At 40.8% G+C, this 23,233-nt stretch overlaps 1 protein-coding gene and 1 long non-coding RNA gene across 8 annotated transcripts in view; one reads left to right on the top strand and one right to left on the bottom strand.

Annotated features, from left to right (window-relative positions):
• Positions 1-23,233, top strand: part of ELMO1 (engulfment and cell motility 1) — a 395,377-nt gene that overhangs the window by 338,252 nt on the left and 33,892 nt on the right. The gene's annotated exons all lie outside the window — the stretch shown is intronic.
• On the bottom strand, positions 616-3,642 carry LOC142488700 (uncharacterized). Of its 2 annotated transcripts, none has more exons than XR_012799594.1 (3): positions 1,511-3,642; positions 1,000-1,240; positions 616-908 (listed from the first exon to the last, which is right to left on the bottom strand). It is a non-coding gene; the product is annotated as an uncharacterized LOC142488700 (long non-coding RNA). The 2 variants fall into 2 exon arrangements; XR_012799595.1 differs by having other exon boundaries at positions 1,000-1,134.

Below are 23,233 nucleotides of genomic sequence, written 5' to 3'. Positions count from 1 at the left end.
GTCCCTCACTGATCCAAGAAACCACTCAACGCATTTCGCCCAGCTCTTGGAAGCTGTGTATGGCTTCATCAGGAGTGTCGAAGCCATACACAGCTTCCAAGAGCTGGGCGAAATGCGTTGAGTGGTTTCTTGGATCAGTGAGGGACCCGTAGCTTCACCACTCACAGAGCCGTGACGTCACACGCACCGGAGGACACACTGAGAGGAGTTGGACTCTTGAGGTGCAGGCGAAGGAGCTCCGGGACGGCGAGGGGAGGCGGTGAGAGCTGCACAGTACCCACAGAATTCACATTGATTGTGATAAATGCTTACTTTTAACTAGCACATTGTAAGTGCACATTTTATATGTTTAATTTTTATATAAAGTTTCTATCAGATCGCGCTATGTTTTGCTGTTTTTCTCCTCTATATATACCATCTCCCAACTGGCGAGACGTGCCTGGAGGGAATCCCACACACCACTATATCTATATGGGCAGCAGCCCTATCTGCTAACTGCATTTTTAACCACAACCATCTTGTGAGTAGATTCACCTTTAGAGCCAAGATTTTCAACACATCATTGATCTCTATATCCTAAACGTCTGCACTTAAATTGTTTTATTATTTGTCTTTTGTTTCCCATATGTGCTCCCCCTGGACTGTCTGAAACAAAGATATAATTTAAACACACAAGGGGAAAAAAGAAACCCCTTGCCTATGTAGGTATACAGTAATAAAATGATCAGTTATGCGTTCACAACACTGTGGGGACAGTAGTAAATAAGACTTATTAAAATAAGCTTGTATTCACAATAAAGCCCCACATCCAATCAATAGATATCTGAAAGTCCAAACAATGAATCCAGTCCAAAATGATGAGAATGCAGCTCTCTTCCAGTGGATTCAATCCAAGGGTCCAAGGTAAGCTAAAGAAACAAAGAAAGAGAGAGAGAGCTCAAAGTTCATAGTGAAGTCTGTTATTTAATCACACAAAATACAATGGTTTAAAACACTCACAGATGTAAGTAGGTTTCAGGCACACAATTGTGTTATGAAACTTGGCTTTGGTGTTAAACCGGTCCGTCAGTGGCATCCACGGCGCTCCGCTGTGTCTTCTAGTTCCTCCAGATTCTCTCCCCTGGTTTCCCCTTGCTGGGGAAGTGATCAGCTCCATTCAAATGATCTATAATGTTCTCCAGCATGATAAAGACAGCTTCAGCCTTTGGTGTTAGTGTATCAAGCTTTTTTTCTCCTCACTCTTCCATTTGATATGTTAGTAATAGGAGTCAGGAAAGAATTAAAAGATGAACATCATATAGGTTTTATCAAATTCTTTGTCTATGTTTTTAATCTTTTTGGGGGGAGCGGGGGAGGGGGGCATCAAATATTGCTACCGTGTGTACGGTAGAATACACTTATCTATGCCTACGATCTTCATCACATGTACTGTAAGAAGCTTCATTAGTGTATCACAATTCCAAAATTGAAAGAAAATATATAAACTGGGCATCCAAAAAAATCATTGTACCTTATCACTGAGGTGGAGCAACAAGATTGCCCAGCACCCCATGTCCAGACTCCCGATAGTAACTGCAAACAAAGGAACACATTAGGACTTGCAAAACGATTTTAGAAAACTTTAATCTTTCTCATATTTGTAAAGCTGTTGCAACCTAGTTTTAACTTATCAGTCCTGTCACTGCCTCTAGCTCACTCTGTACCTAAGTGGAACCAGTGTCATTCTGAAACTAATGCTGTACAGCAGTGAGCTTTGAGATCTTTGGGTATTTTATTGTACTCTTAATGCAAAATGAGTGTTATTATAGTAAGTGTATGACTGCACAGACTGATAAATATCAGCCTTGCGTAAACAAGTTTCTTTAAATAACCTATCTGCTCCAAAAGCCACACAGATGGCAGCAGGACTGCCGGGCTATTGATTTACACATTGTGCATAGTGCGGTAGAGGCACAGATGTCAGCTCTGCTGTTACACCAGGCCTCGGTAATGCTCAAACAGTTTGCATTATGCTCTACTGTTCTTTGGATGGAGCGTCTCATACAGTAAACCCGATTGATAATGAAATTGTGTATATTTACAGCATATACATAGACGGATAGAAAGATAGTAGGCGTCTGTTTCTATAGGTGTGTGCGTGCATGCGTGTGTGTTCACAGAAAATAGATGCCACTCAGTCTGCCCAATCTTAAGTTTACCATATACATATAGCAATGCAATCTGGCCACTTAATCAGCCTCATTAGTGGTGCAAAGGTACAAAATGCACACTAAAACCAAGTAAGAGAACCCAGGGTGGTGAAAAAATAAGCGCCTCGACCAGCCAAGAAAAAAAAAAATGTAAAGATAAACTTAACACTGCCTACTCAACCACTAAACAGAAATAGAAACTCAAATGTGCACGGTGAAACAGGAAATACCCAAACACAAATATCTCCTACATACACAATAAATGATGGGGGAAATGGAGACCGTCCATACACAAAAAGAAAATAATCATGAGATGGTCCGTATCATCAATTGAAAGTTCACAGTGAGACCAATAAGAAAAGAAAAAGACTTGAGGCAATGTCAACATCTTCTGTGGAGAAACCCAGCCTCCTCCTTCCCCGCTCTCCTCACCACATTTGTGGTGGGGTTCTGTCACCAGTGTGGGACTCTTGACCAGCCTCCAAAAACTGAATACTCCAGTTGTGTTTCTTCGCAGAATAGATTGACATCACCTCAGGTCTTTTAGACTCAAACTGCACATTATAATATTGTGTCACTACCTTCTCCTATGACCACTCTTTAAATTACTTATTGGCTTGAAGGAGCATTCCATCAAATTGTCCTATATTTTTTATTATAGTTATGAGGCAGAGAATCCCCAGGGCTGAAACGCATTCCGTGCCTCCCAAGATAATTACCACTGTAGGTGCTGCCGGTTACTTCCTGGTTCCTAAATCTCCACAGCACTTGGGTCAATAGGAGGACATGACGTTGCAGCTTCTTATTGGCCTCTATGCAGCCTGAAATTTTAACCACAATGTTATTTGCCCAGCAGGGGATGGTGCCGGAAGCACCTCTGCAGGCAAATATATCGGGAACCATGGGGTCCCCAGAGCTGAAATAAATGCAACGCTGCTCCGGAGACCCACTGTTTCCCACCTGTCTTAAAAATAAATAAATAAAAACCGGTAGGAGAAACCACACCTTTAAGCAGTTCAGTGGAGCAAAATAAGTACAAGACACATTGACTCCTATTCAATATGCTGTGAAGCCGTTTTACCCTTGCTCAGGAAGATTTAGGCTCCACTCATTTTAAATCTTCCTGAACTATAGGAAGGTGGCTTAACACCATCCTGAAGTAAAGCATCTTGAAGACCAGTCAAACGGGATCAAAGTAATGTATTTGCATCATTTTTAGACCAGTGTTCATTTGCAATTCTTGATGCACATGGCCTTTGCATTCATTTGCCCTACAGCGCCTCACCTTTGTCATTTACAAGGACAAGAGAAATTGACTTTACAGGCATCCTAGGACTAATCACACGATCAAAGGTTAAGGACAGAGGAAATATATCATTCTGTTAATGTCAATAATCTCAGATCAAGAACACTGATGTCTTTTTTTTGACTGTGTAGAGTACATTAATCAAGTATTCAGCTGTAACACTTTTGCAAGTTGAATATCATCGTATATCCACAAATTTTCACTTATTACAGCATAGGGAGAGTAATCCTGTACTCTCCCTGTGCTGTAATAAGTGAAAATTTGTGGATATATGATGATATTCAACTTGCAAAAGTGTTGCAGCTGAATCCTTTTATATGTCGAGATATACAATACAGGCATACCCCGGTTTAAGGACACTCACTGTAAGTACACTCGCGAGTAAGGACATCTCGCTCAATAGGCAAACGGCAGCTCACGCATGTGCCTGTCAGCACGTCCTGAACAGCAATACCAGCTCCCTACCTGTACCGAAGCTGTGCGCTAGCGGGGAGACTATAGAGCCTGTTACACATGCGTTATATACATCAGTTATGCACGTATATAACGATTGCAGTACAGTACATGCATCGATAAGTGGGGAAAAGGTAGTGCTTCACTTTAAGTACATTTTCGCTTAACATACACATTTATGCAAGTGGTGACTTTCTAAAGCAGTTGCCAAGAGTAAAGTGAAAATGTGTGTAATAACATATTGTACATTTAGACTCATTAAAATTTGATTTAGGTGTAGCGCACTTTCCCCACCCCCTGAGAGATGTGTGGCTACAGTGTGTGTATATGGTGCAATGCCTGTGGTGCACAGGAGATCTGAGTCTCTGCTACTGGGAACCTGGGGTATACCTGAGTCGATGTTCGGTCGGTAGCGCCTCCACCTGTACAGGATTCTATGATGTAGAATAACCCCACTACAGGACCCGCATACAATAAGACACACACTTATGAAAGATAACAGTTTCACTGAACATAAATAATCTAGGATAAATATAAATATATATATATTTGAAGCAAAAAGTGGCACGGTGTGCTCATTTGCATGTCATTTCCCAGAATCCCTTGCTGCAGTGGAAGTGCTGTGTGCTGGGTGATAATGGGGAAAGGTGGGGTTGCAGACCTGCCTAAGACATGCAGATGAGCATACAGTTGTATTTACATTTGCATATTTGCTTTGCTGTGGAGGGTTTTTGTCACTTTTTTTACTCACCATAACTTAACTCAGTATTATGGTTGGCCCATCCTTTAGCTTCTTTGCATACCCAGTTAATCAATCCCACACTGATGAGACCCATTAAGGTCAAAACAGCTGTCTGTGGGTGGTTTTCTGGGTATGCACCTTAACCCTGGCTGTGCTCAAAGCTGTGACCATGCAGCAAGCTTAAGCCTATAGGGAACCATGTTAAAAATGGTTTTTGAAGCAAAAAGTGGCACTGTGTGCTCATTTGCATGTCATTTCCCAGAATCCCTTGCTGCAGTGGAAGTGCTGTGTGCTGGGTGATAATGGGGAAAGGCGGGGTTGCAGACCTGCCTAAGACATGCAGATGAGCATACAGTTGTATTTACATTTGTATATATATATATATATATATATATATATAATATATATATATATACTACCAACCAGGCCACGCACGGACGTACCCTCCAATGCTCTGCTCCCCCCCCCCCCCCCAAGGTGTGACAGCACTGCCCCACTATAGTGTTTTAGTTGGTGCACTGATGCATTGGGTTCCTGCCGGGTGATGCCACACCCGGGCGCGCTGATGACATGATGCTGGGATACACGGATCCGATGCTGATACTGCAAAACCTCTATGTTGGGTGGGTCCCTCATGGATTGTACCACCGTAAACAATGTCTTTATTAATGTAGGGCGATCTGTGTCCTCGACCACAGGTCGCAGCCACCGTGCGGCGTCTCCCTGTGTCCCTAACGCTAATATTGCTGGGAAGGGTCCCTATCTGAGGTGTAAGTCCCTATCGCAGCCACAAACTATGTGGGAGTCAGGGCTTAGCTGGGGCATAATAGGGGGTATCTGGCCTAGTGCAGATGCCACTCACGTCTGCACATATAACTTACTCCTTCCTTGTCGCAGCTCCAACTGCCAACTCTCCTAACTGTCAGCTCAAACTTCAAGCACACCCAAAGTTCCAATCTCCCCTCAGGAGATTCTAGCAGCCCGATTGGCTGTACTGTGTCATGTGTTGTGCATCCCCTGGGGCTGCTGAAACCTTTGCATGCGCAAACTTTTTCTGCGCATGCTAGCACACAAACAAAATGGCGGTGCCCTTACCGGCTACCCGCCTGCAGCAGAGGTGAGGAGAGCTAAAGGGAGGACCGGGCTACATAGGCATATAACGATACCTTCTCAAAAAGTGATACATATGGAATACTGTATTACATATAGAAATTATATACGATCTAAGAAGATCAAAAACCCATATTCCAGTGAGTTCATGGTGTTCAAACTAAGTGATCAATCTCTAGAAAACAGCTAATTGCTAAGCTCCAAACATGCTTGGTTCACTTTACACACTTTATAGGCTGTGTTTCATGAGTGTGTGCTGTTTTCTTCTGTTGTACAGTATGTAGAACAAGTAAAAAACTGAAGTAGTGAAACATGGAACAAGTCCAACATTAAGGCTCGTATTCAATAAACTGCTAAGAAATTCTCCTAATGCTAAAAAAAGAGTTCACAGGGAAGACAGAATATTAACCAAAGTATGTCACAGTGGGCCATATAATCTGTTGATTTTTTTCCTGGGTTAAAGCCATGTATACTTTCACTTTTAGATAAATGACCAAGCAGGTAGCTCTGTGGGAAAACCAGCAGAGCAGTGACACCAGGTACTGTACTAGCCAAGGGTCTGCCAAAAATAGCCTGCAGGTAACAATCTAAAAATGCCCCAATTCTTGTAGGTCTTGTAGGAAGTTTCCTACAGGAGGCAGGCTAGGAAGGACATTCTAAGCTTCAGGAGTAACATCTTGTATTTGTACATACGATGTTGCTGCAGAAATTACCACTGACTGAACTGCCTTAACTCCAATGGATTACAATATTACTACATACGTGACTATTTACCAAAAGTATGTATATTGTATCTCATAGATGGCAATGCACTCAATCCAATAATATCAGTAAGAGAATATATGGCAAGAAAAGAGATTGTCCCAGTCACCCAGCCAACAAACACATGGCTTTTGCACACCTTTAATACTATATCAAACATAGAACCAGTGATGATAGCACTCTGTCCCGGGGGACTCCTGTGGCGGGTAGGATCTCGGGGGCCAGAACAGCAGGAAGCGTAGTAGGGGTCACAATCAGAGGGTCCGAGGCAGGCGGCAGACAGCGCAGTCAGGAAACAAGCAGGGGTCCGAGGCAGGCGGCAGGTAGCGAAGTCAGGTAACAAGCAGAGGTCAGCAACGAGGAGACTGGAACAGGACAGGCGGGGCGGGACAGGGACTGAGAACAGGGACTGAGACCGGGGAGCAGGAATAACCAGGGACAAGCCAGATTACTAGCAAGGACCTTTACTGTGAACAGACTATAATACAGGTACAGGTACATAAACAGATCAGGATCAAAGACAGGCATGTGCATGGGAGTCTGACTTGAAGCAAAGGCAAAACCAACAGACAGGAAGCAAGCTATAAGGACAGAGACAGGAGCAACAAGAAGACAGACAGACAGAGGAACCCAGAGCCAACAGAAGGCAGCAGCACACCCAGTGGACAAGAAAGCTATGGCTAGGCAGGAGGTCTAGGCAATCCAGACACACTCCCTTCAGAGTAGTTAACTTACATGTATTAGGGAAGGAAAGGCCCATGTTTCAATCCATCTCAGACCTTCATCAAGACAACTATTCGCTTTGTTAAATGTAGTGCTCAGACTAATCTTTGTATTGCTCGTACTGGGTATTTATGTCAAATATAGTTTGAGTAGGAGACAATTAGGGCTTACCATGTACATTAGTTAGAATTGCCCAGAACAGTCACTAAAGTAATTATATAGGGTGCTCTAAGAATTTTTGGTGTAGTCTACCCTGTCATCAAAACACCATCCCCAAGAAATATTTATTTGACTACCGTTTTTGGATTGAGAACAGCATGACTGTGTAAAAAGTGTCCATGGCTATATTCTTCTACTAGGGACAACTGACATTTTTAGTACTGGATAATAAACTTATGTTTAAACATACTTGCAGACAGAACTATAATTTCCTGAAATCATTGCCTCAAGCACATGAACCAATGTGGGAAGAATAATAAACGTTAGTTTCCCCTTGATCCTGCATTTCAGATATTCCTGTGGACAGCAGACAATGCAAGATGTTGCTGTTCTTTTAGTTTGGAAGAAATGAACATCCTTTTCTATTTCTCTGCAGAGGTCGGTGTAGGCAGTGCTTCCATTAAGTAGGCAGAAGCAGCCTCGTACATTAAATTGATGCTGACATTATCTTAGTGGCGCAGGGCATCTCCCCCCTTCCTCCTGCCTTCACAATATTGGGACATGGAGGCAGTAAAAATGAGAAACCATGATGCACACTTCTTATCAGCTGTCCAATTATTCAGAGGATACAAATACGCCACCGGAGATGTGCTGTATTATTTACCTTGTCTATCCCAAACATGATCTATGTTTTACTTTTTCCCTGTATAATGACTTGCCTTCTATGTTCACTTTTTTGAATAAAACTGTAGCCTGGTTCTCTTGTAACAGCAATCCAGGAATAACAATAAAAATAAAAGAATAGTTTTTTTTAAAGTCTTGGGGATCTTTGCTTCGTGACCAAAAATGTGTTATTGACACATTCATTTGCTATTCATTTTATTCTGCTTGCGGCTGCTTAAATCGAATACATTTGTTAATCAAGTTTCTAATATTGGATGTGCATCAATAGACAGCGATCTAGAAGAATCTTTTGAAACGAAGAAAACTCAAAATAGTTCAATATTTTTATGGTACCGGTGCTCCCACATTTATTCTCCTCTTTGTCAGCTGATGCTGGGATGGAGATATACTGTAGACACCAATTCACTGCCATCAAATCTCTTCAAGCCAAAAAAAGTGTCCCTGTTGCACACAGGTATCAGAAACCTCTTACTTAAATCTTATTATTACTTTATTTGCAGATAGACGCACAATGTTTTGGGTGGGTAACCCATTCATCAGGTGGTGTGATGACAATAAAATATTGTGACCTAGTGCAATAAATACCATTACAGACCTACAGTATTTGGCTGTCCTATTTTGTTTTCACGCTTATGGAACTTAGGTGGCGTTTGCACCCTGTTTTGCATACATCGCATCAGCATCTCATTACGTTACCCTTACTAGGGGCCAGAATCTAGGCATATTATTTTAGTCTTGTTATATTATTGCTTACACAAAACATATATTAATCTCATGCCTTTGTGATGTCATATACTGTACAAGTTTGGAAATATTAAATAGACACAATATATAGGATATAATGCTGCAATACTACTAATATGTATATATTTCTGTATGTCATAGGGCATTATTAGGAACGCGGACTTTGCCATTCACATAAATGTCCAGTACAGTATTCCTTATTGCTCAATTGTTCCATACAAAGGAGCCTGTGGCTATTGAAGCAGCAAAACATGAAATATTATAGAGATGTTGCTTTTTTTAAATAAATCGGTTCTGTAGAATTAGATAATACTTACTGCAATTTTTTTATTATTATTCTTTAACTCTTAATGACATTTTTATTGCGTTTTAAAGCTGCAGCTCAAGCTGCCATTTAAAAATATATATATATATATTCCCCATTCAATATGTGCATCAATACAATCTGCACACTGACACGTGATTAGCTAAGCTGCAGATCGATCCGTTCTCCTGTAATTGTCTGTAATAGATCGTTTGCTCAGGCTTATTTAATTCAGTTCTTGCAAAGCATTTTGGGCAATGTAGTTCCTAGAATATGATTGACTGGGCAGTTACTAGATACAATTGGTTCACCAATAGAGAGAGGGCGGGGCTCAAGAGCCAGAGACTATCAGAAGAGGAAGGGGCTGTCACTTTGGAAATGATTCCTACATTAGAAACATTAAAAATGTCTTTAAAACATTCTTTTTTTAAATTCTTTTTTTTTTTTAAATGCTACAAGTATTTTCTCATAGTACAGAACTGATTTATTTAAAAAAAAAAAAAAAACCACATGTAGGATATTGCTTGAACTGCTGCTTTAAAGCATTTTTTGATTTCTATAGCAGGCTTTAGCCCACTTCCCAAGCAGTGCAATATTTTTGCAACACTTTCCTGTTTGGGATCATTTGTTGACAATATCCCCAGCAGTTTGAGCTGCAAACTGTAACAATGGATAATCTTACTTTAGTAATCTTAGGAAACATTGTAGCTGCTGAGTTACACTGACTGAAGCAGCCATTATGTTAGTAACACCATAAGAATTGTTACAGATTTATAGATTGTAGTATTATACATTGCCACATGCTTTACAAATAACAAATAAAAAGGGGAAAAATTTAAAAAAGCAGGAAGTATTGTAGTCATCCAAAAACGGTAATATATTTGTGGTAATCACTCTTGGCAAAGTACATAATAACACGTGTGGGATAACACAGCATAATCATAATCAATATTATGTAGACACAGAAGAAACCTGTATTACTTTTAAGGCTCTCCACTCTTCTGCCCCTCCTTACATCTCAGCCCTAATTTCTCGCTATACACCTGCAAGTGTTAGCTTGTGTTCTGCTCCAGGATGTCTTCTGTCTACTTGATATCTCATATGCACTGACACTGGCCCCTTGCAGATGCACTTACCAGAACACATCCTTCTGTCTCTGTAAGTTCTCCCCAATTACCACTTAGATTGTAAGCTCTTCGGTGCATGGACTCATTTTCCTAAAGTCTACTTTTATGTGTGAAGCGCTCACGTAACCGTCATGTGTATTGCGGTTGTAAAATGCTATGTACATGGATGGCGCTCTATAAATAAAGATATACATACAAACTTTGTGTGTAACTAGTGTCGTGAGACTGCAACAATGTTGTCTCTCTATAGAGTGAGGGACGACTCCGAAAATCCATGTGAAAAAGTGACCATCGTGATTATAGACGAAACATTTTTTATAGTAGGAAGTACTGAAAACAATACTGTCGCCTACATAGAGGATGTGACATGAGAGGCCGCAGATCACAGGAACATACAAAGTGACTTAATATTCCTTCCAATCAGTGGGGAAGAGAGACTATTTCAATAATGGAATCACAATATGGACAGACTATTGTGCTGTATCCCATAGCTATATGGAGCTGGTATCAGATCCAGGGGTATATACAGAGAAAACAGGTACCAGAGACAGGTGAATAAGGACATCTCGCAGCTAGTGTATGTATATTCATCACATTGCAGACCCCTAGGCCCTGCCTATAATAAATGGGTGCTCAAACCTACCCAACTTATGGGGAACAGATGTGATAAGTTTCCCCATCATACCGTAGGTGCCGAAAGCTTTCCAATTCGAATAGACGGGGCTAGCCGCTTCTGTGAGAAGGTTATAGTAAGCCACACCACCATGGTTCTCATAGGCAATTATAGAAAGCAGCCTAACAGTTTTGCTCACATAGGCCATCCAGGCCCACTGTATGCAGGAAACAAATCCAATACGCTTCCCTCTGGAGTAAGAGTTTATTACGATCACCTTCCCTGTGGGGACGTCTGATGTGTTCCAAGACAAAATAAGTAAGTTGGGATACATTGTGTCTGCATTCTGCAAATTGTCGTGCCTCTGGGGAGTCTATCTTACCCAGCCTAATGTCAGATTTGTTCTGTTACAGCTTTTGTTTGATTTGTCTAGAGGTTTAACCTACAGAGTTTTCCACCCCGGCATTTCAATGCATATAAACCCCATTAACCATCGCAGGTAAAACACGCTTTAATAACCTTCCCACTTGTGGATGGTTAAAAGTCTCTCTTCGCACAATACTGTTAGTGACAGCACTGCAGGTAAGTGCACATTTGTTTGGTTGACAATCATTGTTGTTTCATCTCAGTACCAATGTTTGCTTTCACCAATTTATCCCCAACAGTATTTGCCCTTTTAAAAAGAAAAGAGTGGTTGATTTATAAACAGATTTGAAGCTGCTGTGTCTCTTTGTTACACCTGCCAGTGCCTTTGTATGATTGATTCTATATGTCAGGACTACTGTATGGAGATACACCTGGTATTCTAGACAAGCTCTTATCCTCTTTTCTCTTACGGGTTAACAGGGATTCTCTTGCGATATTGGAGACAGTTTGCACACAGGAGCCTCTGGCAAAGCATTTTACTCCCTCGTGCCGCATTCTTTTCAAATTTTGCGTCACTCTCAGAGATCCTATGGCCACTGAAAAGGTGACTGTATGCCAACCCTATGATTATTTTGCTCAGATGAAAACTTTCTGCCTTTAATAAGTGGTTTCGGTCAGTCTATTTAATGTATAACTGTAGTGAGTATACCTCCATGTTTTTGTACTAGTACATCTAGGAAATGTATCTCGTTGTAGTCGTTTCCCAAGGTAAACTTCCTTGACGGGTGTGCTATAATAACCCCGTTTAACCTATTTTTTAATTGGTGGGCGCTACCTCTCCAAATCAAGAAAATATTGGCGATATAGCACCCCCAATGATTATCATTTTTATGTTCAGGGTCATTAAACAAATGTTTTTCTCAGTAGTGTACAGGAAGATATCTGTGTATGAGTGGGCCGTATGGGCCTCATCGCAGTGCCTTGTGTCTGGAGATAAAAACTAATACGTCCTCCTGATGATGCTTGTTGCCCAGTTGAAATTTAGCGCGCATACTGTAAGTGAAATACATGCCGGGTATATCGAAGCATTCACCCTAAGAGACGCGGGATATAAATGCCCCAAAGTGAAGGTTTTGCCTCAATATACAGATGTATGTATATCTTTATTTATATAGAAACATCCATATACATAGCACTTTACAGCAGTAATACATGTGACATAATAGGAATAAGCGCTTTCACATAAAAGTACTCATTAGGAAAGCGAGTCCCTGCATTTCCGCCTCAGGCCGTGTCCATGGTGTGTGCGTATGCGCGCGTGGCTTCACGCACTTCTAGCTGGAGCGATTTGTGCCCTCCAGTTGGCCGTGACCGGGGAGGCGTGGCTGTGACATCACGGCGCTGTTTCGCCCTCATTGGGTGAACAGCTCACATGAGCCGGCTGTCGCGCCACAGAAACAAATGTATTTGTTTCCTCGTGAATCTAGAGCGCCGGCGCTCTGCATCGCACGCGCAGTCGCGCGCTTTATGACTTGCCTCTTGAGGCATGGCATATTGATCGCGCCGTCCGCACTGTCGCGCTCACCACGGACGCGGCCTAAGACGTGAAAGTGCTCACAAGTGGTATTTTTTTTTTACTGTACGGTGGAGGTTTTTTGTCACTTTTATACTCACCCGTACTTATTTTGTGTCTAAACTGGGGTATTTGGTTAGTAAGATAATGACGCAGCAGAAGCATGGAGGAGAAAATGGAGTGTGTCTTGCATCAGCACTTTTAAATCTCAGTAAACACGTTTCCGCTTCCTTTGCAGACCTCTTTCAAACTGATGTTTCTGTAGCTACAATCCAGCATATCTTCTTTATAGTTTTCTTGCTGTGACACTGTATACGTCAATTGGGCTATAACAGGAGCTATCTATCAAGCATGGCTATTTTACCATTACATTGATACCAAGAGTCAATTTCAAGTGACCTCTTTTAGCTTTAGCGTCCATACATGATTTGGTTATCTGAGGACAGTTGTATACCAGTAATACAACAGTATACACTTTTCCTGGTATTACATCTTTTAGCTCTGTGCTGTGTTAGCCTCTAAATGTTGAGTGTCAAATGCAAGAAACATGATTACTCAGAGACCTTACAAATCTAACGTCACTTTTCTGCAGAGTGAAATCCGAGTCAAAGCCACTTATCTGCCACCGCTTCACTTCCAAGCAACCTCTTAAGAGAACATGTGATGTAATTATAGTCCTTGGTTATAGATTTTCTTAAGTATATTATATACCCTTTCTATAGGAACATTGGCATTCCTTGAGTATTAAATCAACTGTATATAATATTATAGCGATGTACTTTGAGTGCCGTTCATAGGGATCTTTATGTGAGAGCTTTACCTTACATACCAAGTTGTTGATTTACAGATTTCTTATCCCCCTCTTCACTTGTTTTCTCTCCTCCCCGTCTTTTGTTCTTTTAGTCATATTTCCTTTTCCCTCTAGATCCAGAACCTTGAATACTAAGAATTACTGCCCAGTGTACTGTACTTTATGCTGGGTATCAGTAGTCACAGACATGAGCTGCAGCATTTTGGGCCATATTTACTAAGCAGTACTGCTCCAGCACAGCTTTGTATGGTGTAAATGTAACGGTATTTCCTCCACCCAATCTCATATTGGCCCCCTCCTGTGGAAACTGACCCATGTTACATGTGGTGTAGTGTGGTGCACCTGCTGGCTTACAGGACTCCTGAGTCTCCCGCAATGTTATGGGGGATATCAGGACTGGCTCTCCAGGTACAGCTGAGTTATACTCACTCTTGGTACAGCACCTCCATCTCTTCCAGACCACCAGTGTTGTAGGGAGGAGTCTCTAAAAGAGAACCTCTATGTGCATCTTCTCCATGAATGACTCCAAGCTCAGGCAAGAAGAGTTCTTTGGCAACAGCATAATTTATTGCATCAGACAATAGCAGACTGCCCATCATTGCAGCGGTCTTCAGCCGCTCATTATAGGTTGCCAACCCAAAGGAAGTCCCTGACCGTACACTCCCAGGCAAGGGTACAGAAAGCAGGTCTAGCTCTTCCCTAACTCCCTAATGGAGTAAGTGGAATAGTGTCCCACACCGCTTCCCTGAGTGAGGGCCACAAAACCTGCCAGAGCCCTGACAGTTTGCTGGACAGACTCACCTCACTCATAGGTGGTGAGGCACACTGCTAAATACAGGACGTGCTGTGCACTAAATAGCTCCAATAGGCACCACCCCTGTGTCACTGTAATTGGACACAGAGCCTGATGACACTATCTTCACTGAATACTACACAACACATGGGGGGGGGAACCCCATGATTACTCCTGGCAAACCTGCCCTTACCAGGGATTATTGCACAGGAGGAGAAAGAACTATGACCCCAAAACTACACAGGGTTACCTGAATATGGACCTTTTCTGCGTTTCACTTGAGTGGGGCCTTTTAAAGTAGCATTTCTTGATAAATATGGCTCTATTTCTGATCTGCAGTAACCACACAACAAGTGTGTTCATCCTGTCCATCCTGGGCTACTTTGACTCATTGGCTGACTTTTGATGCCGTGGAGAAAAGATGCAACATAAACAACATTTTATTTTCATCATTAACTCAGTAAAAGAAAAGGGCCTATTAGCTGTAAAGAAATGCAGTTGTTGTATAAAGGGATAGGATGGCTCTGCTTCTGTTGTGTTCATTTTCCATGTATTTGCCATAATTGGCAGAACTTTTGCTAGAATGAGAAGGTTTAAAGGTATCATTTATGTTGGTTGTGCATGCTGTAAAGTATAGATTAGAAATGAAATGCTCATTAACTGTGACTTACTTTTTTTTGGTAATAAGCCTGAAGAAAGGTAGCACTGGTTGAATAGTCTATATTTACTGGTGCTGTGAGAGAAATTGTCACTGACACCTATATAATATTCGTTCATTCTAGCCTAGTTCAAATCCTGGTGTCAGCTCCTTATGACCTTGAAGGTATAGATAGTCCAAACAGGAAAATGGTGCTAATAGAGTACAAAAAAAACATAAAGATACAGTATTCTCTTGGCATCAAGACAAAAATAGGGGGTCTCCCATCGGATAATCATACAGTACATTAATCAATGGGTAGTGGTGGCTCATTTAAAAAGATTGCGCCTCCCTGGTTCCTTCATAATAGAAAGACACAGCAGCCAGGAAAAGATGGTGTCAAATATTTCTTACAAAAAAAGTCTGGTTATCCACATAGCCAGTTTGAATACATTGTAAAAGTTCAAACACTCACTTGCTGTTGTTTATAGGAAGGTTTGTAGGAGATTTTATCCATCAGACATGTATCCTCCAGTGTGCGGATCGCAATGGATAGTATCAGCAAAATGTAGGAGAGTGGGCGGTGCACCACCACTCAATGAGATGGAAAATGGGTGACTACCATAAAAATATATATTTATTTGGTTATGAGAAAGGTCCAAAATATAGAACCACCTATGCGTTTCGCACAATTAGACGCTTTATCAAGGTGTTGACTTTGAGCTAGTCACTTTATCTCACTTTACATCAGGCACCATAATTAGATTGTGAGGTCAACGGGACTAGGCCGTGAGGACCGTGCCTACAAAATTCAATCTACAGTCAGTGCTTTATAGGAAAAAAACATATAATATATTATTATATTCCTCATGCTGGAGACTAATGGGCTAAGAACCGATAAATGTTTGTAATGACTGTTAACGTGGGATACAGATCTAAAACCCCTTATTGGATCTTAGTGAATCCCAGTCTAACATGTTATATAGCACAGGTACTTCATGTAATTGAATTGGGGCTATTATTTGTTATCCATTATTTCCTCTTTAAATAAATGTGGATACATATTTGCCAGAACATGTAGACCAGTATTGGTTACACTATAGCACCTACAGGAGCTGAAAATTATATATTTTTTCTATTGTATATTTATTGTGAAATCCCCTGTGTGTGTGTGCTCACACACTGTCACACTGCCCCCTGGCAGGTTCCTCTCCAACGTGACTGGTATGGACATGTGACCAGCCAATAATAATAGCTGTGGAAGAGGAGGGAGAGGAGACTTTAAAGGGAAAGGCAGCCATGGGGTTTAGATCTGTGCAGATCTGAGCACAGTAGGTTCATTCGAGGTCTGTCGGGAAAGTACAACACAAGCTCCCACGGTGTGTCGGCACCATCATGAGCCAACATACCCAGGATTGGGTGGGTAGTACACCACTGACACTGTCTCACACCCGCACAGGACTATTTGGGGATTGTGTTGTACAGGTGTTTCTCGCTTTCCAACGTTTCACATTTTGACGAACGGCATATCTGACGCTTTATAATACATCCAAATGGGTATTTTTCCAATGTTCATACGACATGACAAGTTGATACAATCGGCCAATCACAAAGGCGCAGTTCAGTGAAATCGCCCAGCTCCGTCTGTGTGAACAGTTTATGGTGTATTTTTGCCCTTAACCATATCTGACAAAAGCAAAAATGCCAGTGATGTTTCTGCTCAAAAATGCAATCAAGTTAAACATCTTAAGGCGTTTTTCAGAGAATGGAGAGTCTAATACAGAAATTGGCCCATCATATCCCTTGTACAACAATAGTGACAATTCTAAAAGACCAGAATATTAGAGCAGATTAAAGCTGCAGTTCAGGCAATATCCTGCATGTGTGTGTTTTTTTTTAATAAATCAGTTCTGTAGTAAGAAAAAATACTTTTAGCATTTTCTGTTTTAAAAAAAAACAACTTTGAAAGACCAATTTTCTTGTATTCTATTTTAACAAGCATGCTTGTTCCTATAGCAACGATTTACATTCCCCATATTTAAAGATGTCGCCAAACTTTGCCAATCAATAGACGGCAAACGACTTGACCGGCAACTATGCAGTTCTTTATTTAATTAGAGATTGCCCACATGAAACTATTGAACTAAAAAAATAAATAAAAAAAAAAAAAAGACTGAACTGCAGCTTTAATGGCACTGCTCCTATGCAAGCAAAAACAATAAGGCAATGTGATGGATTCATTGCAGAGTTTAAAGAAAAAAACTCCTCGACTGGAAAATCAATCCCAGCGTCATTTAGCCCTAATCCAAGCCAAGGCTGTGAGTCTTTTAAAGGAAATTAAGCAGCAGCATGGAAAAGGGTCCAAAGATGAAACATTCACTGGAAATAACGGTTGTTTATGCATTTAAAGGGAAAACTTGCATAATGTTAAAGTGACTGGAGAAGCTTCTAGTGCTGGTGAGGAGGAGGCTAAAAATGCCCATGCTAAATTAGCAAACATTATAGAGGATCATGGCTTTTGCACTTGTCAAGTGTTCAATTTAGACGAGACTGGACTCTACTGGAAGAAAATGCCCAGTAGATCCTACATTGCACAAGAGGAAACCTCTATGCGAGGATTTAAAGTTGCCAAGGACAGACTTACTCTTTTGCTTGGATCAAATGCTACCGGTGATTTCAAGCTAAATCCTTTGCCGCTTTACCAGTAGAGATGGATTAATTTAGGGGCGAATTTGGATCCGCAGCAGATCGATCGGTTGCTTTAGTCCGTGGATTTCAGCAGATCAATGTCAAAAAGGGTGATTCGCGTTTTGCGGATCTTTTATTATTATTATTATTATTATTATTATCAATTCACTCCGCGGATTCCGCAACCCGTGCATGGATTTGTAGAATCCAATCTGCGGATTCAGCAATTTGTTGGAGGATTCTTAAGAATCCGCCAACAGATTGCTGAATCCTCAGTTTGGATTCTACAAATCCATGCACGGGTTGTATCCGATGGCGGATTTTGATGAATCCGCACGGATTGTAACCACCCAATTCCGTTTGCGGATTTTTCAGCGCAAATTGGATTTTTGGGGTAACATTAGCGACAATCCGGGAAATAGATTTGGGTGGATTCGCCCATCTCTATTTACCATGTACAAAACTCTAGGTCATTTAAGGGCTGTGCAAAGACCACACTTTCAATGATTTGAACGTCCAACCGTAAGGCATGGGTAACAGGAAGTTTTTTGAGGACTGGTTTCAACATATTTTGTTCCTGCTTTGGATTTATATTACAAGAATAATAATCTAGCTTTTGATACTTGTGGACTTTGCTCCTGGCCATCCCGTGTTCCTGGACAACTTGCGTTCAAACATTATGGAGGCGTTCAGGCCCCCTAACACGACCTCATTGATCCAGCCTATGGACCAGAGCGTTATTGCTTCCTTCAAGGCCTACTATCTTAGGCGAACATTTGGCCAGGCCATAAGGGTAACTGATGAGGAAGGAGCTCCAACCTTAAAATAATTTTGGATGGGTTTCAACATTCTGCATGCAGTGAAAAACATCAGAGGCATGGAATGAGGTGAAACAATCAAATTTAAATGGTGTTTTGTGTAACTGTGCCTTGATTTTGTCACTGATTTCCAAGGCTATACAGAGACAATTGCACAGGTTACTCAAAATGTTGTGCAAATGGGTAAAGAGTTCAACATAAAGGTGGAAACAGAGGATGTTGATGCGTTGTTGGCAGCACATTCTAAGGAGTTAAGCAATGAAGACCTTCTGCATTTAGAAAAGCAAAAAATTGCAACTAAAGAGGCATAATAATCTGTTGAAGTGATTCTGCCTCATAAATCCTTAATAACAAAACTGTTAAGTGAGACATTTAAGCACATTGATAGTGCCTTGGCCATATATGAGGATAATGACCCCAACATTGAACGCAGCTCTTCAGTCAGTCGAGGGATGTTCAACCTAATCAGCTTCTACAGGGAGATCTACAGGCAGAAAAGCAAAGCATCTGTGCAGACTTCCTTAAATTCTTCAAGAGAACCACATTATCCACTCCACCTCGGACTTCTGGGAGTAGTCCACCTACACCCCCTTCAAGAAATCTTTCCCAATCCCCTCCAAAAAGTCCTCCCAAATCCCCTCAATATATCACCCCCCCCCCCCCCATATCACCTTCTTCTTTCATCCAATAATTGATATTGCTTATACTGTACTGTATATAATTTTATTACACGGTATTCAATAAATATAATCTTTATACATCATAATTACTGTGTACTGCCTATATTCCTGCATGAGTACAATATTCTGGGATCATTCTGTGTTAAAAAGGCCTTCTTGGCCGTGGTCAGGAACGTAACCTCAATGTATAACATTGATCCTATTGGAAAATGGGTTTCGCTTTCCGACACTTCACTATCCAACACTATTATCAATACCGCATTGTATCGGGTAACCGAGGACCGTCTGTATATGTGTACAGTATGTGGTGATCCTCTGCTGAGGATCACAAGTGCCTGAGTTCAATAAGCGTATACAATAGTAAACTAAGTGAATTGCCCATACTGTGCTTGTATTATTCCTGCCGTCTGACATAGGCCAAGTGGGGCCCAGTAAGTTACAAGGGACTCAGGCCCCAGCGATGGTTGTAAGTCTGAGAGGTATAAAAGAAGAGGGGTTACTATACAGGCATACCCCGGTTTAAGTACACTCACTTTAAGTACACTCGCGAGTAAGTACATATCGCCCAATAGCCAAACGGCAGCTCACGCATGCGCCTGTCATCACATCCTGAACAACAATACCGGCTCCCTACCTGTACCGAAGCTGTGTGCAAGCAGGGAGACTATAGAGCCTGTTACAAATGCGTTATTTACATCAGTTATGCACGTGTATGACGATTGTAGTACAGTACATGCATTGATAAGTGGGAAAAGGTAGTGCTTCACTTTAAGTACATTTTCGCTTTACATACATGCTCCGGTCCCATTGCGTACGTTAATGCGGGGTATGCCTGTAGTATGTTTATTCTTAATGAAGTGTATCCTAAAATTTAGTTTGCAATAAAATGACTGTGCCTGAAGTCTGTTTTTAAACTTATGCTACTGCAATCTATAAATTGCCTGCGACTTGTAAAATGTACTTGATATGTACTGTAATAGCTAACATCTGGGAAGAACAGATTCTGCCCACCTCAATAGAAGATAAATCAGCACTATTAATATTTTGCGCATATCTTAAGCCATCTGTCTATATTAGCCATGTCTTTTATATATGCCGGAAATTCAAATTACATTTTTTTTTTTATATATAAATATTTTTTTATTTTATTTTTTTACGGTATTGAAAGATGCAGTCCTACACCACAACATTAAAAAATAGTGGCATTCAGTGGAAGCACTCAAATATATAACAACTCCATGATTTAAGTATGGTTGATTCTGGAGGAAGATTGGCACCATAAAAACATTTTAATATAATGTTAACATTTCATGTTATTTTGTACTACTTTAGCCTGATTTATAGCCGTTTGCAATTTGGGTGATTATCAGTATGAGGCGTTAGGAAGGGAGTTGCCGTACTGTATACAGTATGACTCGCATATTCTAATATACAGGCATACCCCACATTAACGTACGCAATGGGACCGGAGCATGTATGTAAAGCGAAAATGTACTTAAAGTGAAGCACTGCCTTTTCCCCACTTATCGATGCATGTACTGTACTGCAATCGTCATATACGTGCATAACTGATGTAAATAAGGCATTTGTAACAGACTCTATAGTCTCCCCGCTTGCGCACAGCTTCGGTACAGGTAGGGAGCCAGTATTGCTGTTCAGGACGTGCTGACTGGCGCATGCGTGAGCTGCCGTTTGCCTATTGTGCGAGATGTACTTACTCGCGAGTGTACTTAAAGTGAGTGTACTTAAACCGGGGTATGCCTGTATATGAAATGCTTCATCTCTGTTCTCTGTTTAATCTGCACTAAAAGCTCTGCCGGGTTTTAGATGTGTATATTTCCCAATATTAACAGTCTACTTCATATTTATCAACTGGTATCCCACCCCTCAGGATCCTGCAAGCAGAAACGACTGCAGTGTATCGAAGTAGACTTTTCTGCAAACATATACATAGGGACACACACAGCCCCTGCAAGCTCAGAACCCAAACCCACCACATTATATATTGATTAGATTATATATTGATTAGTGTTGATTAGAGTGTTACTGGGTTTGTGACCTAATGTATACTAAAAAAGACAAAAAGCCTCAGTGCTACATCCAATTTGACAAATTATATAGTTACATGCTTATATGATTTTCTTTGAAGAAGTATGGGTCGTTGAAGGAATGGTCAGATCATTTATGCTGTTATTTCTGGACACTGTATGTGATAAACCTTTATTACTGTGATTTGTGAGGTTTTCCAGACCAGCGTTTTCTGTTCCCACCAGTTTATACCAATATGCTTATCGATACCTAAGGGTAACCACTATTGAAGCTCCTCATATATGATTATATATCTGTCGATCATTCTGAGTACCACACAAGTTTATGCTTTGCCCTTCCTAAAATAATCTTATATCAGATTGGAAAATGCAGCCTTGTGAAAAGCCATTGCCACCTTCTTGATGAATGTCCTCTGCTTAACATTAAGGTGATATCTTTTTTTTATTAAGCTTCATGAATAAAAGAAAAACTTCAAAAGCATGTCTTTCTCTCTTCTGAATGTGACTCCTGAACTCGGATGCAAATTGAATTTTCTTGAATTAAGCACAGTCCATTGATTTAATTTGGATGCTATATTTTGCTGGAGGGACCTGTCAGAAATTGGAGGAATAATATGATGCTAGCTGACCATAGATTCAATTAACTAATAAGCAAGTTTATATAGGTTATCATAACAGATCATTTTGTATTAGGGAGAGAGCTTTGTCTAATGCAGTCACTGTCATACTAGTTTTAGTTCACCCTGAGGGCACTCTATGCCAAAAAAAAAAATTAAATAGTGTCCTTGTTTTTAGAATAAATTAACTTCTGCAAAAATTCTCTGCTTTTAAAGGATTACTGCATTCAGTTGCGAAGATTAGAAGATTTTTTGTTGTTGTCTAGAACAGTGGTTTTCAAACTTTTTTTTGCTAAGGACCCTACAATTTTATTGTGAAATTCTGTGGACATCCAACCCTCTCAGCACGCCTGAGATCAGATGCATTGTAAGGAACCCCAACCCTCTCAGCGCGCCTGATATCAGATGCATTGTAAGGAACCCCAACACTCTCTAATAGCGCGTCTGAGATCAGATGCATTGTAAGGAACTCCAACCCTCTCTAATAACGCGTCTGAGATCAGATGCATAGATGCATTGTTAGGAACCCCAACCCTCTCTAATAGTGCCTTTGTATGTCTGTATAAGTCAACATTTTAGAAAAAAATAGGGTAAACTTTTTGTGTGGCTTGAAAATCGAGGCAAGAAAACATTTTTAAAGCAAATATTTGTTAGATAGGTGTATCAGGTGTAATTACTCCGATTAAGACTGGTTCACGCAATACATAATGCGGCACATATCATGTTAAAGAAACCGCAGATATTACAACCGTTTTCAATGGAGCCGCTATATTTCTTGAGATTAATAATGCAGCAACGTTAACGCATTGTAATTGTGTTACCCAGTGTAATAACATCTGCTACTTCTGTATATGATGATTATATATCCACTTTCTATCATTACACCAGATTTGCCACAATTCTCACAGAACTCTGCCTTTATGAAAAACTAGGGCAAAGCTATTTGGGCTATAATTGTGCTATGGTATGCTATGCAAAAAGAGAGAGGCTTTCTACATCTATCTTTATAAAGAAAGTGTAACTGTAATTTTTATTAATGTTGCACAATATTTGTAGTGGCAGTCCAAACCCCCTACTACTAGCACCATCACACTTTGTTCTTTGATTTTTAAGGAGGGAGTCCATGCTGCACTTAAATATCTATATTTTTTCTGTTTTCATACATGCAGGGTTTGATTACCTTTATGGAAAACAAATTACCTAGCTGCCGATCGATTCGTTCTCCTGTGATCAATCAGCAAAGATTCTGCTTCCCAGGGTTCACTAAATGGCTGCCTTTCAGTTTC

The sequence above is a fragment of the Ascaphus truei genome, chromosome 2 (assembly GCF_040206685.1).
Source record: "Ascaphus truei isolate aAscTru1 chromosome 2, aAscTru1.hap1, whole genome shotgun sequence".
Lineage (NCBI taxonomy): Eukaryota > Metazoa > Chordata > Amphibia > Anura > Ascaphidae > Ascaphus > Ascaphus truei.
Note: the sequence above shows the minus strand (reverse complement) of the source record. Positions and strands in the feature narration are given on the sequence as shown.